The following is a 16,709-nucleotide window of genomic DNA, read 5'->3' on the forward strand; positions in this document are numbered from 1 at the left end:
TTGGGTTTCATTGTGTTAGATGGAGGAAGACATGGAAAAACCAGTGCAGATCCTGAGAGCATAATGTCGAATAGTGATTTATTTTGTAGGGATTGCTGTTTGCTGCTTTCTCCAGTGTCAGTTGACTGTATTATGGTCACCAGTAATTTTATGTGGAGATCAGTCTTCTCGTCTGGAAATTAGGTTCTTGCTAAAATATATCCAAATATACACTGCTCAAAAAAATTAAGGGAACACTTAAACCCAATGTAACTCAGTCAATCACACTAATGTGAAATCACTGTCCACTCAAGAAGCAACACTGGCAATCAATTTCACATGCTGTTGAGCAAATGGAACAGACAACAGGTGGAAATTATAGGCAATTATCTAGACACCCAAATAAAGCAGTGGTTCTGCAGGGGAAGACCACAGACCACTTCTCAGTTCCTATGCTTCCTGGCAGATGTTTTTGGTCATTTTTTTTATGCTGGCAGTGCTTTCACTCTAGTTGTGTGGGTCTCATGCTACAAGTGGCTCAGGTAGTGTGCAGCACATCCATGATGGGACATCAATGCAAGCTGTGGGAAGAAGGTTTGCTGTGTCTCAGTGTAGTGTCCAGAGCATGAAGGTGCTACCAGGAGATGTGGAGGAGGCCGCAGGAGGGAAGCAACACAGCAGCTGGACTGTTACCTCCGCCTTTGTGCAAGGAGGAGCACTGCCTGAACCCTGCAAAATTACCTCCAGCAAGCCACAAATGTGCATGTGTCCACTCAGAAACAGACTCCATGGGGGTGGTATGTGTGTCCGACTTCCACAGCCAAACACCATGCAGGACGTTTGCCAATCTTGGGGATCTCTGGCAATTGCCAAATTTGCCACTGGCGCCCTGTGCTCTTCACAGATGAAAGCAGGTTCACACTGAGCACATGTGACGGACGTGACAGTCTGGAGACGCCATGGAGAACGTTCTGCTGCCTTGAACATCCACCAGCATGACTGGTTTGATGGTCGGTCATTAATGGTGTTGGGTGGCATTTCTTTAGGGGGCCGCACTGCCCTCCATGTGCTTGCCAGAGGTAGCCTGACTGCCATTAGGTACCAAGATGAGATCCTCAGACCCCTTGTGAGACCATAGGCTGGTGCGGTTGGCCCTGGGTTCCTCCTAATGCAAGACAATTCTAGACCTCATGTGGATTGTGTCAGCAGTTCCTGAAATAGGAAGGCATTGATGCTATGGACTGGCCCGCCTGTTCCCCAGACATGAATCTGAGCACATCTGGGACTTCATGTCTCTCTCCATCCACCGTCACGTTGCATCACAGATTGTCCAGGGGTTGGCAGTTGTCCAGGTCTGGGAGGACATCCTTCAGGAGACCATTCGCCACCTCATCAGGAGCATGCCCAGGCATTGTAGGGAGGTCATACGGGCACGTGGAGGTCACACACACACACACACACACACACACACACACACACACTACTGAGCCTCATTATGACTTGTTTTAAGGACATTACATCAAAGTTGGATCAGCCTGTAGTGTGATTTTCCTCTTTGATTTTGTGTGACTCCAAATTTAGACCTCCATGGGTTGATAAATAAGATTTTCTTTTGATTGTTGTGTGATTCGGTTAGCACATTCAACTAAGTAAACATGAAAGTATTTCATACGATTAGTTCATTCATTCAGATCTAGGATGTTTTCTTTTTATATAAATCCCATATGCATATGTTCCTATATATTCCTATTGTTTCTGATTTTCTTGATCCTAGTCTCACCTTGGCACATATACACTGTTGTACTATTATATATTTTTTTGATTATGGTAATTTTTTCACAATTTTGTAATTTACAGATAACTGAAGATCCACTTGTGGGTTGAAACGTCATGTAAATTATTTGCGTGATTGCACTCATGCATTTAAGTAGGTGTACATTTATTCTGCAGTTTGGCAGTCTCTACTTCTATGAAGCATACCTATGGCACCACTAATATTCCATGAGTTTGGCACTTTGTGGGTCATTACTGACAGGCTGTTGACCTGCACTAAACCCAATACAGTGGGTTATTGTGCCAGTCAACAGGAGTAAAAAGATGTCTCATCCACAGAAATTGATTTAGTAGGTTAGGAGTTATGGCCTCCCGTTGCTTCATTGCTACAACTCTTCTGTGCACAATGGAGGTGGGGAGCTGGCTTGCCATGCTTCCTTGCATCCTCCATTATGCTGCGTTTTGCCCGCCCTTAATATCATTATATTCACCTCAACGTCCTTTTTGATGTATGATCTTGCTTTCACGGGAATGCTCTATTGTAGCAGAGAGCAGGTGTTTCTCTTCCGGGTGTAGTGATGGGAGCGGTGCCTGCTATCTCTGCTTTAATAGCAGAGTGCACACTTCACTTCACTGTCTGTATCATCCTGATTAAGATAATGAGGTATCCAACTCTAGGTGGTGGATCACACTGAAAAGCAATAAATAGCTAGAGACAAAAAAAAAAAAAAAAAAAAAAAAATTGGTGTATTTTAACCCCCAGAGAACATGCGACAAAAGTGTACATCCCGGTGCTCCAAGGGCCAGGCAGCAGTGAAGGCAGGTGCTACGCTTCAGTCTGTGAGTGATCAGCAACTGCCGCTAGCATATTGATTAATTTTTCATATATTTTTTTAATATATCAAAAATCCCCTCCCTTAATAGAACCTTAAATCCCCTCTAACTCTTTTTTAAGTAGAAAAAAGAAAAGATAAACCTTTGGTAGCACCCTGTAAAGAATTGTCAGAACTATTAGAATGTTAATCCCATTTAGTAAATGGCATAAACTCAATGAGGGGCATTTACTAAGGGGTTTAGTAATTTTTTTTCTGACTATTTTTGGCGCAAAATTGTCGCAATTGCGCCTACCCTATTGTTTGTGCGACTTTATCTAGCAAGAGCTAGAAAGTCAAATTTTTTTTCCCGCTTAATTTACGCAAGTTTTCAGTTTTTACTTGCAGTGGTCAGGAATTTATTAACTGAGACAGTCACAGTTGCGCAATAAACTGTCGCAACGGCCGTAAAAAATGACAAAATTTACTCTAGCTCCAACATGGAGCAGGAAAAGCTACTGCCGCCCGGGCTCCGACATACTTTCTCCCCGCTACCCTCACTGCGCTACCGGGACACTACAGTGATTTACATCCCCCCCCCCCCCCCTCACCTGCCAGCGCCACACAACTCCCATCAGTCTGCTGTTGCAAGACTAAAAGTCCCAGCATGCCCTTACAGTGAGGACACGCTGGGAGTTGTAGTCTTGTAGCAGCCGGAGCTGAGCGGCGCGGGCGGGAGGCAAGGGGGGGGGGGGTAGCGGGGAGGCCGTATGAGGAGCCCGGACGGCTGCACTGTAGTCTCAGCCCGGGCTCCTGCCCTGAGAGCCAAAGGCTTTGGCTGTCAGGGCATGCTGGGAGTTGTAGTTTTGCAACAGCTGGAGGCACCCTTGTTGGGGAACACTGGCCTAAAACAGTGTTCCAACCAGGGTGCCTCCAGATGTTGCAAGACTACAACTCCCAGCATTCCTGGACACCCATTGGCTGTCCAAGCATGCTGGGAGTTGTAGTTTTGCAACAGCTGGAGTTCCACAGTTTGCAGACCACTAGTTTGTGGTCTGTAAACTGTAGTCCTCCAGCTGTTGCAAAACTAAACAGCTGAAGGGGACCGGCGAAGACGTTCACTTACCCTTCCGAGGCTCCAGCGACGATCGCTGATGGAGATCGTCGCGCGGCACTGTCGCGCAGCGCTGGATCCTACGGAAGCCGGTAAGTTGCCCAAGCTTCCCAACCAGGGTGCCTCCAGATGTTGCAAAACTAAAAGTCCCAGGTTTGGAAACGCTGTCCCCGGCCTCCGCCCCACCTTACTGTAAGGGCATGCTGGGAGTTGTAGTCCTGCAGCTGGAGGCAGGGGACAAGCTTGTCACTTGCCCACACATCTCCTGCACCACACAACTACTACTCCCAGCATGTCCTTACTGTAAGGGCATGCTGGCAGTTGTAGTCGTGCGGGGCAGGAGATGTGTAAGCAGGTGATAATAAATGTACTAACCCATTTTTTTTTTTTTTCTTATTTCAGATCCGTGTATCCTGTGGACTCCCTCGGATTCGGTGGACTACTTCGATGACCAGCGTTTTTCTTTGTTTGATTTTAATAAAATGGTTAACGAGGGCTTGTGGGGGAGTTTTTGTAATAAATTTTTTTTAAAACCTGTTGTGTTTTTTCCTTTACTAGACAGGCTTAGTAGTGGAAGCTGTCTTATAGACTGAGTCCATTACTAAGCCAGGCTTAGAGTTAGCCACAAAAACAGCTAGCGCTAACCCCTAATTATTACCCCGGTACCCAACACCACAGGGGTGCCGGGAAGAGCCGGTACCAACAGGCCCGGAGCATCAAAAATGGCGCTGCTGGGCCTAGGCGCTAACGGGCTGGTGTTATTTAGGCTGGGGAGGGCCAGTAACAATGGTCCTCGCCCACCCTGGTAACGTCAGGCTGTTACTGTTTGGTTGGTATTTGGCTGAGAATAAAAATAGGGGGACCCTATGCGTTTTTTAAATATATTTAATAATTTATTTAAAAAAAACGCATAGGGTCCCCCCTATTTTCATTCTCAGCCAAATACCAACCAAACAATAACAGCCTGACGTTACCAGGGTGGGCGAGGACCATTGTTACTGGCCCTCCCCAGCCTAAATAACGCCAGCCCGTTACCGCCTAGGTCCAGGAGCGCCATTTTTGATGCTCCGGGCCTGTTGGTACCGGCTCTTCCCGGCACCCCTGTGGTGTTGGGTACCGGGGTAATAATTAGGGGTTAGCGCTAGCTGTTTGTGTGGCTAACTCTAAGCCTGGCTTAGTAATGGACTCAGTCTATAAGACAGCTTCCACTACTAAGCCTGTCTAGTAAATAAATAAAAAAAACAGGTTTAAAAAGATTTTTATTACAAAAAACACTCCCCCACAAGCCCTCGTTAACCATTTTATTAACATCAAGCAAAGAAAAACACTGGTCGTCGGAGGCGTCCACAGGATACACTGATCTGTAGAAGAAGTAACCAAAAAAAGTGTAAGTACATTTAGGGAGATAAAAACTGTTAAAAAAAAAAATGTAGTACACACACACACACACACACACACACACACACACACACACACACACACTAAACGCCGTTTACCACTTCTGAGCCATGACTACAATTTAGTTATTGAATTATTTAGATGTGGTGAAAAAGCTAAAAAAAACCTCAAAAACAAAAGATCCAGTAGGAAACCTAGCAGCCAAACCTATTCAGACAGCAGGAACAAGGAATAGACTCTTTTTTTTCTACTACATGAAGTAAATTTCCCACTTTTGCCTATGTGTGCCAAATTTATTAATGCCATGCAACAATTTAGTAAATTTGTCGCACAGTCAAAAATGAAGTAGAAAAAAACAGGGTAAAAAACAGACTACATTGTACAATATTGAGGGGCATTTACTAATCTTTTACTAAGTGCAAAGTTGTTTTTTTGATCACATTTCAGAGAAATGTAATAAAAAAAATTCAGTTCCATCAAAACTAAAACAGTACTGATAAAAAGTATGGATGACTGCTAATTTTCATTTTTTGCATTTTTGTTTCTCCTCCTCGCCTTTTGAGCAGTGTCCTAAAGTCTTTCAGGCGTTGACGGAAGATTGGAGTCAAACAATCACAACCATGTAATAAATCTTTTGACATGTCCAGAAAGATGAAATTTTGTTTGCACTCTGATCTTATTACTGAGATATAGCCTGGTAAAGACTAGTGTGGAGCACATCATTTGATCTACTGAATGTTTCACCTGACTTTAGCTCATGATCGTGGCAGGTCATTGTCGTGACAATTGGTGTAATCCAAACTTTTGACAGGTCTGTACTGCATTGATAAAGTTTTTTAGTAAATGGCAATAATATTTCTTTATTGTCCACTGCACAAGTTTTTAATCTATTAAGCATGCTAAAGTTGTTTCTCTCCCCTATTTTGGTATCACCTGCACGAACCTGTTTGTACAGGTGACACTGACTACGGTACTTTCTTCTGTTCCTTGCTGTCTATCTCCAGCTATCCTCTTCGGTATATTCAGCTCCAAGGCCAACTTGTAGGATGGGCAGAGCTCAGTGAGGTCATCGCTGCTGTTCTCTGATGGGTCCCACGGCTAGCAACAACGGTGACATCACTAAGCTCTGACCATGCTCCATGTCTGGCCAGGAGCTGAAGATACTGACGGATTGCTAGAGAACGACCGAACTGAATGGGCCAAGGTAAGTACTGTTGTCGTCAGTGTCACCTGCACTACATGTCTGTACCAAAAGGTTAGTGCAGGTGACAATGAGATTTCCTTTTAAACACCTTTCAATATAGTTGTTTAAAAATTTTTAATAAAGAAAACGGTTCCTTTAAAATCAACCCACTAGGGGTCCCTATACCTACTGGAACGCTAACCAGTTCTGCAGCAGCATTAGGCTTGTCAATGAGTCATAGACAAGAGGACTCGTGGACAGGGTTGCATGACCAGACCCACCTATTACGCCCCCTTCCCCAGAGAGGATTTCTAACACTGAACTAATGAAGAGGTATTTTTTATAATGGGTGATAGATGCAAAAAAAAAATAAAAAATACTTGGTCATGATTAGGTACTGAGCAGTAAAATGTGTGTGTGTGTGTGTGTGTGTGTGTGTGTGTGTGTGTGTGTGTGTGTATATATAAATATATATCTTCGACCTGAATTCGCATTGTGTTTTCTATCCCCTCTTTTTTTTTTTTTTTTGAACATGTCTGCACTCTTCCCCACCCCTTCAGCCCAACCCTACACATGGGCCATTTCTTTCCTAGCAGCCTCCCAGTCTGACTGGGAGAGCATGGTAAGTGAGCTGTAGCACCCTGTTCACACTGGTGTGGTGTTGTGCGGCGTCTGTTGCTGCCGTGGCGCCATGTCCTCGGGGAGGTGCGACCCATAGACTGGTTTGAGTGGCATTGGGGCCGCTCTGCCAGTGGGTCGTTCCGCCTGTGGGCACTGGTGTCGCGGCGGTGGTGGTCACTGCCCAGTGCTACACAATTTTATGCTAGGGACGTTAGGGACCCACTCTGAATAGGTGGCCTTGACGTGGCGAGTGGGCTTTGTACTTTTTGATCAAAACGTATACTAACAACCTGTTAGTTTTTGAAATTATGCTGAGAAGCAATTAGATCATTATACAAGATTGTAGATGTGCGACAATGTCTGTCTTCTACCTGAATTCACATAAATATATGTGTGTGTATATATATGTGTGTGTGTGTGTGTATGTATATGTGTGTATATAAAATATATATATCTATATATCCATCCAAAGGTAGGCGGCACTTCCACTACAGCAATAAGTCCTGGGGTGCAGGCTGAAAGCCACAGTCCCAATCGCAGACTGTGTAGATAATCCAGAAGCGAAAAAATGCCAGCAGCACACCCGTTGATAAAGTGCAAAAGGTGGGATTTTATTGACCCATATCAAGTGCGAAGTTTCGACGGCATCCCGCCATGCTTGAAAAATCGCACAAGTCGTACTTGATATGGTCAATAAAATCCCACCTTTTGCACTTTATCAACGGGTGTGCTGCTGGCATTTTTTTCGTCTGTGTCTCTCTCTCTGTGTCTCTCTCTCTGTGTCTCTCTCTCTGTGTCTCTCTCTCTGTGTCTCTCTCTCTGTGTCTCTCTCTCTGTGTCTCTCTCTCTGTGTCTCTCTCTCTGTGTCTCTCTCTCTGTGTGTCTCTCTCTCTCTGTCTGTCTCTCTCTCTCTCTGTGTCTGTCTCTCTCTCTCTCTGTGTCTGTCTCTCTCTCTCTCTGTGTCTGTCTCTCTCTCTCTCTGTGTCTGTCTCTCTCTCTCTCTGTGTCTGTCTCTCTCTCTCTCTGTGTCTGTCTCTCTCTCTCTCTCTCTCTCTGTGTCTGTCTCTCTCTCTCTCTCTCTCTGTGTCTGTCTCTCTCTCTCTCTCTCTGTGTCTGTCTCTCTCTCTCTCTCTGTGTCTGTCTCTCTCTCTCTCTCTCTCTCTGTGTCTGTCTCTCTCTCTCTCTCTCTCTGTGTCTGTCTCTCTCTCTCTCTCTCTCTCTGTGTCTGTCTCTCTCTCTCTCTCTCTCTCTGTGTCTGTCTCTCTCTCTCTCTCTCTCTGTGTCTGTCTCTCTCTCTCTCTCTCTCTGTGTCTGTCTCTCTCTCTCTCTCTCTCTGTGTCTGTCTCTCTCTCTCTCTCTCTCTGTGTCTGTCTCTCTCTCTCTCTCTCTGTGTCTGTCTCTCTCTCTCTCTCTCTCTCTGTGTCTGTCTCTCTCTCTCTCTCTGTGTCTGTCTCTCTCTCTCTCTCTGTGTCTCTCTCTCTGTGTGTGTCTCTCTCTGTGTCTCTATATATATATATATATATATATATATATATATATATATATATATATATATATATATATGTATGTGTGTGTATATATATATATAAAATATAAAATAGTATGTGGGATCTGACTGGCATGCGGTAAGATTACAAAGTCCCAAGAGGCATTTGTCCTTTAAAAAGGGTTGTAGCCCCTTTGAAATCACTGGGTATTCAGCTCTCTGCCCTGAACTTACGCCCATGCAACTCAGAATCTGCAGACTTGCACTTTACACCCCTCACTCTACAATGGCTACGCACTAAGGTCATGTTCTGCGGTATGGTCTACCCCTACCTTCAGCTAGAAAGGGGACTGGTGGCTAAGGGTTTCTAGAACCTAATTAACTATATATTGGTGTGTAATTCATCATAATACCCTTGAATATTTGATCTGCCATTTTATCAGTAGATGTCATTAGAGTACATAAGATACAATTAGGGATGCACTGAAATTTTAGCTGCCGAAAACTACAGCTGAGAGAATTTTCTGCTGATAATTTCGGTGTGCATGGCTTAAAGGGATACTCCACTGGAAAACTTCAACTAGTGCCAGAAAGTTAGAGATTTGTAAATTACTTCTATTAAAAAATCTTAATCCTTCTGGTACTTATCAGCTGCGGTATACTACAGAGGAAGTTCTTTTTTTCTTTTTGAAGTTTCCTTTGTCTGACCACAGTGATCTCTGATGACACCTCTATCCATTTTAGGAACTGTCCAGAGTTGGAGCAAATCCCCATAGAAAAACTATCCTGCTCTGTACAGTTCTTGACATGGACGGAGGTGTCAGCAGAGAGCACTGTGGTCAGACAAAGGAAATTTAAAGAAAAGAACTTCCTGTGGATCATACAGCAGCTATGTACTGGAAGGATTAGGATTTTTATATAGAAGCAATTTACAAATCTTACCCCCTTATCGAGAATGGATGTAAATGTACGTCATGGTGACGGGGTACTTAACGCACCATGACGTACATTTACGCACCGCCATGATTGCGAGCACCGGAGCGGTGTGCTCGGCAGGTCCCGGCTGCTATTAGCAGCCAGGGACCCTCCGGTAATGGCAGACATCTGTGATCGCGCGGATGTCAGCCATTAACCCCTCAGAAATATATTATCCTGTACGGTGAACGGCTTTGCTGTTTTTTGTCACATTTTATTCAAATTTTTTTTTTATAAATTAAGTAAAACCTAATCAAAACTGGTGCAGATCATGGAGCAAAAAATGAGCCCTCCTATCGCCCCATATACGGAATATTTAGAGTTATAGGTGATCAAAATAGGGCAATTTCAAACATACTAATTTTGTTAAAATGGTTAGATTTTTTTTTTGAGGTACAATTATAGAAAAGCTCATAACATGGGTATCATTTTAATAATATTGACCCACAGAATAAAGAAAACATGTCATTTTTACCAGAAAGCGTACAGCGTGAAAACAAAACCTTCCAAAATTTGCTAAATTGCGGTTTTCTTCAATTTTCCCACATAAATGTTTGTAATTACATCACTTATTTTACGATAAAATGTATGGCGCAAACAAAGTACAATTGGTGATGCAAAAAACAAGCCCTCATATGGGTTTGTGGATGGAAATAGAATTAAGAATTTTAGAAGGCGAGGAGGAAAAATGAAAATGCAAAAATAAAATTGGTCTGGTCCTTAAAGGGGTACTACCGTGCTGACAACTTATCCTCTATCTAAAGGATAGGGGATAAGTTGCCTGATGGCGCGGAGTCCCGCCGCTGAGGACCCCCGCGATCTCGCACGCAGCACCCTGCTCTCATCAGGCCCCGGAGCGAACATCGCTCCGGGTCTGACTGCTGCTCACGGGGCCGGAGTATCGGGACGTCATGGCTCCGCCCCATTTGCCGTCACGCTCCGCCCCCTCAATGTAAGTCTATGGCAGGGGGCGAGACATCTTTTAGATAGGGGATAAGTTGTCATCACGGGAGTACCCCTTTCAAGCAAAATGGGCCTGGTCCTTAAGGGGTTAAAGGGGTATTCCAGGGTTTATTTATATTTTTACTTGACTGCTACAGGGGCTTTAAAGTTAGTTTAGTTCATAATATAGTGTCTGTACCTGTGTGTGACGGTTTTCTCACAATTCTGTGATTTTCACCCCACTAGTTATTTTTAACAGCATACAAAATTACGGTTGTCTCGGATTTTTCTCAGCTTGCAATAAGACAGAGACCTGACTCTAGTCAGTTGATGACAGGGAGCCCTTCTGCTTCAATGGGTGGAGGGATCAATCTGCAACTAAAGCAACAGCTGTAGGCACCCTGATTGAAAACCACAGGTCTTTTGTTTCAATGGGTGCCGTGGCTGATGTGTGGGAGGGAAATGGAATTGTGGGATTTAGTCAAAAAAGTCACAGGAAATAAAAGTACACAAAAAACTAGCCAGTGTTATGGTAAACTCGCAACATAGCCATTTCGTCTAGACAAGCGCAGATCCTTCCTAAGCTAGTCCATTACTGCCTGCCAGGTATGTACTAAAATCCCCTTATCGTGGATAACCCCTTAAAATTTTTAAATCTATTGGTTCCAGAAAGTTAAAGTGGAGTACCCCTTTAAACCCTAGAGGACACAGAGCGTACAGGAACGCCCTGGACGCGTGGGACTTAACACACCAGAACATACCTGTACGCCCGGAGTCCTGCCGCCACTATGACTATAGTTCAATAAATGCCCCTTTCCCAATAAAAGCCCTGTGTTGGCATAAAAAACAGATCGTATACATACTAGGTATTGCCACGTCCGTAATGACGTGTACTCTAAAGCTATAATGTAAATTATCCCGCACTGAACACTGTAAAGAAAGGACAATGTGACAATTTTGGTGCAAATAGCGGAATAAAAAAGATCAAAAGGTAACAATAAAAAGTACAGCTTGTCACGCAAAATAGAAGCCCGGACGAAAAAAGTTATGGCTGTCGGAAAATAACACAAAAAAGAAAAAATTTGCTCAGAAAAGGACTAAAGCTATATAACATGTATATCACATAAATGTACAGACCCACAGAATAGCTATAACATCACTGTTACATCACAGTGAATACCATAAAAAAATAAAGCCAGAAATTTTCCAGTTTTTCACAATATTTGAGTTTTTCACAAAAAATGCTGCATGTCAACAAAAATGCCATACTTAAAGTACAATATGTCACAAAAAACAATCTCAGAATGTTTCCGCTCAGAAAAAGCGTTCTAAAGTTAACATTTATCTCCCCTTGGGGACTAAGCCCTTTTTGACCTTAAAGGGGTTATCCACCATAAGGTAATTTAAGTATGTACCTGGCAGGCAGTAATGCACATGCTTAGGAAGGATCTGTGGTTGTCTTGGGGCTAAATGGCTATGTTGTGAGATTACCATAATACTGTGGCTAGCTTTTTGTGAACTGGTATTTCCTGTTTGACTTTTCTTTTTTTTTTTTTTTTACTACAAATCCCACAATTCCATTTTCCTCCCTCCCATACCTCAGCAACCCCATCCATTGAAACAAAAGACCTGTGGTTTTCAATAACGGTGCCTACAGCTGTTGCATTAGTTGCAGATTGATCCCCACCCATTGAAGCAGACAGGCTCCCTGTCATCAGCTGACTAGTGAGTCAGGTCTCGGCCGCATTGCTAGTTGGGAAAAATCTGAGACAAGTCATTTTGTATGCTGGTAAAAATAAATATTGGGGTGAAAATCACAGAAGAATTGTGAGAAAACCATCACACACAGGTACAGACACTATATTATGAACTACACTAACTTTACAGCCCCTGTAGCATAGTCAAATAAAAAAAAATCCTGGAATACCCCTTTTAAGGACCAGAGCATTTTTTGCAAATCTGACCTTTCACTTAATGCATTAATAACTCTGGGATGCTTCTACTTATAAATTTTGGTTCAAAGATTTTTTTTTTTCTCTTGACATGGTCTACATTGTTAGTGGTAAATGTTTGGCGATGCTTGCATCATTTCTTGGTGAAGAATTCCAAAATTCCGGGATAGGAATACTACTTTTTATGTGCCCGGGCCGGCTCCCGTGTGTGGCTGCAGGCGGGGGCCGGCCAGAGCATATAACAACTAATACTGTGTACTAAAAACCAGGGGGCCTCCAGCTGTTGTAAAACTACAACTCCCAGCATGCCCGGACTGGCAAAGTCTGTCCGGGCATGCTGGGAGTTGTAGTTTCACAACAGCTTAAGGCCCCCTGGTTTTTAGTACACAGTATTCGTTTTTATATGCTCTGGTCGGCCCCCGCCTGCAGCCACACACAGGAGCCGGCCCGGGCACATAAGAAGTATTCCTATCCTGGACATCCCTGTGTCCCGAAAAATCTTTTCAGGACATAAGGATGTCCGCCGGTCACTCACCATTCCCCGGCGTCCTCCCGCGATCCTCCTTCGGTCCTTCGCTTCTCCGCCTCTATGGTCGTACGCACGGGACGTCACTGACGTCCCGTGCGTACAACCATAGAGACGCAGGAGGACCGCAGGATCGTCGCAGGAGAACGCACGCCGGCCGGGGCCAGGTAAGTGACCGCGTCATCTTCTTCAGTATTCCGGTCACCGCTCCTCCGGTCCCGACACCTTCTGCTATGGTCCATGGGCCATAGCAGTAGATGTGACCCCGGGCCGGAGGTGATCGGAACACTGTGGGGGCAGCAGTACAGACATACAGCCTCCAGCCATATACTGTATATGGCTGGAAGCTGTATGTCTGTGGGGTGGGGGGAGCTGCCTACTATTGTGGGGGGGAGCTGCCTAATATTGGGGGGGGGGGAGCTGCCTGATATGGTTGGGGGGAACTGCCTGATATTGTTGGGGGGGAGCTGCCTAATATTGTGTGTGTGTGTGGGGGGGGGGGGGGAGCTGCCTAATATTGTGGGGGGGGGGAGCTGCCTAATATTGGTGGGGGGGGGCTGCCTAATATTGTGGGGGGGGGAGCTGCTTAATATTGTGGGGGGGGGAGCTGCTTAATATTGTGGGGGGGGAGCTGCTTAATATTGTCGGGGGAGCTGCTTAATATTGTGGGGGGAGCTGCCTACTATTGTGGGGGAGCTGCCTACTATTGTGGGAAAACTGCCTACTATTGTGGGGAAACTGCCTACTATTGTGGGGAACCTGCCTACTATTTTGGGGAACTGCTGACCTAATGTGGGGGGAGCTGCCGAAAAATGTGGGGGGGAGCTGCCGAAAAATGTGGGGGGGAGCTGCCGAAAAATGTGGGGGGAGCTGCCGAAAAATGTGGGGGGAGCTGCCTAATATTGTTGGGGGGAGCTGCCGAAAAATGTGGGGGGAGCTGCCTAATATTGTGGGGGAGCTGCCTAATATTGTGTGGGAACTGCCTAATATTGTGGGGAACCTGCCTACTATTGTGGGGGAAATGCTGACCTAATTTGGGAACCTGCCTACTGTTGTGGGGGAGCTGCCTACTAATGTGGGGGAACTCCCGACCTAATGTGGGGGAGCTGGCAATCTAATATGGGGGAGCTGGCAATCTAATGTGGGGGAATCTAATCTAATCTAATGAGCGGAGCGCTGCATTTTACCAGAAGACGGGGAGAAGTAATTTTCGGTATCGATTTCGGTTCTGAAATTTCCATTTCGGTGCACCTCTACTTTTAACTGTTATTTTAACCCCTTTAGGACAATGGACGTATATTTACGTCCATTGCCGGCTCCTGTTATATGAAGTGCTCTCAGGAGCTGAGTGCGCTTCATACCCAGTGGGTCCCAGTTGCTATCAGCAATAAGGACCCTCTTAGAATGCCGGACATTGCCGGTTTGGCTGATGTTGGTATTAACCCTTTAGACGACGCAATCAGTTGATGGCGGCGTCTAAAACGGGAGAAAAGTCATCCTGGCTAGCTCGGGGCTGTTCGAGACCGCCACGGTAAAATTGTGGCATCCCAAATAGGACGGCAGGAGGGCCCTCCTGTCAGCCTAGGCAGGCAAAAGCAGTAGAGCACAATTAACGCTGATCTATGCTATGGTATGCTATGCTCTATTTTTTGTGACTGTGCAGTGCCCTAAGCAAAAAGAAACTTGCTTACCAAAGCAAAAAGTGATTTTTGACCTCCAGTGGTCAGATCTGTCAAGTGCGAACGTCTGTCACATCACATGAAAAAACCTACTCCAGCTCAGACATGTAGCAGAAAAAGCCACTACCAAAGCAAAAAATAAATAAAATTGCTTACCTGAAAGAAATTTATCAACAGGCTGAAACTAGTTGATAGATAAGTTGCACATAAGCAAAAAATAGTTAGAAAGAAAAGAACTTAAAAAAGTTAAATGTCCCCCCCCCCCAATTTGTAATTTTAACCGCACGGTCAATGGCGTAAACTTAAAAAAAGCGATCAGAAAGTACCCTCAAAACAAAAATGGTACTCATAAACTACAGACATGGAACAAAAATGTGCCCTCATACAGCCGCATATATGGAAAAATAAGTCAGATTTTTTAACCCCTTAAGGATGCAGGACATAAATGTACGTCCTGGTGAGATGGTACTTAACGCACCAGGACGTACATTTACGTCCTGTGCATAACCGCGGGCATCGGAGCGATGCCCATGTCATGCGCGGCTGATCCCGGCTGCTGATCGCAGCCAGGGACCCGCCGGCATTAACCCCTCAAGTGCCGGGATCAATACAGATCCCGGCATCTGCGGCAGTGCGCGATTTGAATGAATGATCGGATCGCCCGCAGCGCTGCTGCGTGGATCCGATCATTCATAACGCTGCACGGAGGTCCCCTCACCTTCCTCCTCCCGGCGTCTTCTGCTCTGGTCTGTGATCGAGCAGACCAGAGCAGAAGATGACTGATAATACTGATCTGTTCTATGTCCTATACATAGAACAGATCAGTATTAGCAATCATGGTATTGCTATGAATAGTCCCCTATGGGGACTATTCAAGTGTAAAAAAAAATGTAAAAGTAAAAGTGAAAAAAAAGTGAAAAATCCCCTCCCCCAATAAAAAAAGTAAAACGTCCGTTTTTTCTATTTTACCCCCAAAAAGCGTAAAAAACTTTTTATAGACATATTTGGTATCGCCGGGTGCGTAAATGTCCGAACTATTAAAATAAAATGTTAATGATCCCGTATAGTGAACGGCGTGAACGAAAAAAAAATTAAGTCCAAAATTCCTACTTTTTTAATACATTTTATAAAAAAAAAATTATAAAAAATGTATTAAGTTTTTTATATGCAAATGTGGTATCAAAAAAAAGTACAGATCATGGCGCAAAAAATGAGCCCCCATACCGCCGCTTATACGGAAAAATAAAAAAGTTAGAGGTCATCAAAATAAAGGGATTAGAAACGTACTAATTTGGTTAAAAAGTTTGTGATTTTTTTTTTAAGCGCAACAATAGAAAAGTATGTAATAATGGGTATCATTTTAATCGTATTGACCCTCAGAATAAAGAACACGTCATTTTTACCATAAATTGTACGGCGTGAAAACAAAACCTTCCAAATTAGCAAAATTGCGTTTTTCGTTTTAATTTCCCCACAAAAATAGTGTTTTTTGGTTGCGCCATACATTTTATGATATAATGAGTGATGTCATTACAAAGGACAACTGGTCGCGCAAAAAACAAGCCCTCATACTAGTCTGGCGATGAAAATATAAAAGAGTTAGGATTTTTAGAAGGCGAGGAGGAAAAAATGAAAACTTAAAAATTTTATTGTCTGAGTCCTTAAGGCCAAAATGGGCTGAGTCCTTAAGGGGTTAAATATGCAAATTTTTGTATAGTGTTTTTTTAAATAAATAAAACAAAATCAAACCTAAAGTTGGCTATCATTGAGCTACAGAAAAGTTGTTTTTACCTGATGCACTGTAGAATAGCAAGCCCTCAAAAGTTTTATAAAATGGCGTGTTTTTTGTCATTACAAAGTACTATTGGTGGCACAAAAAAGTCCTCATATTGGTCTGTAGGTGGAAAATTCAAAGTAAGGATTTTTAAAAGGTGAGGTGGAAAATACGGAAGTGCACAAATTAAAACATTTGGCACTTAAGGGGTTAATCTACTGGAATATAATTTTAGTAGTTTTAGCTGTTCTCAGTAACTGACAAAACAAAAGTTCCCTTCTGATCATGTTAAAGCACTTGCTATGCTGACAGAACATACCTTGACTCCTTTCTAAAAGGAAGAAACTGCTTGAAATTGACTTAAGTCTTAATAAATTATTGAAATGGTTACAAATAAGATGTGTTATGAATGTCTGGATCAAGATGCTGGTAAACTTCATAACTTTAGACACTGAATAGAAGAATTTTTTTCTTTGAAGGTTTCATTTTTGATTT

General features: G+C 43.8%; 1 protein-coding gene across 1 annotated transcript in view; it reads left to right on the forward strand.

The window, feature by feature from the left end:
• Positions 1-16,709, forward strand: part of SND1 (staphylococcal nuclease and tudor domain containing 1) — an 815,381-nt gene that overhangs the window by 154,656 nt on the left and 644,016 nt on the right. The gene's annotated exons all lie outside the window — the stretch shown is intronic.

Source organism: Hyla sarda, chromosome 4 (genome assembly GCF_029499605.1).
Source record: "Hyla sarda isolate aHylSar1 chromosome 4, aHylSar1.hap1, whole genome shotgun sequence".
NCBI classification, from domain to species: domain Eukaryota; kingdom Metazoa; phylum Chordata; class Amphibia; order Anura; family Hylidae; genus Hyla; species Hyla sarda.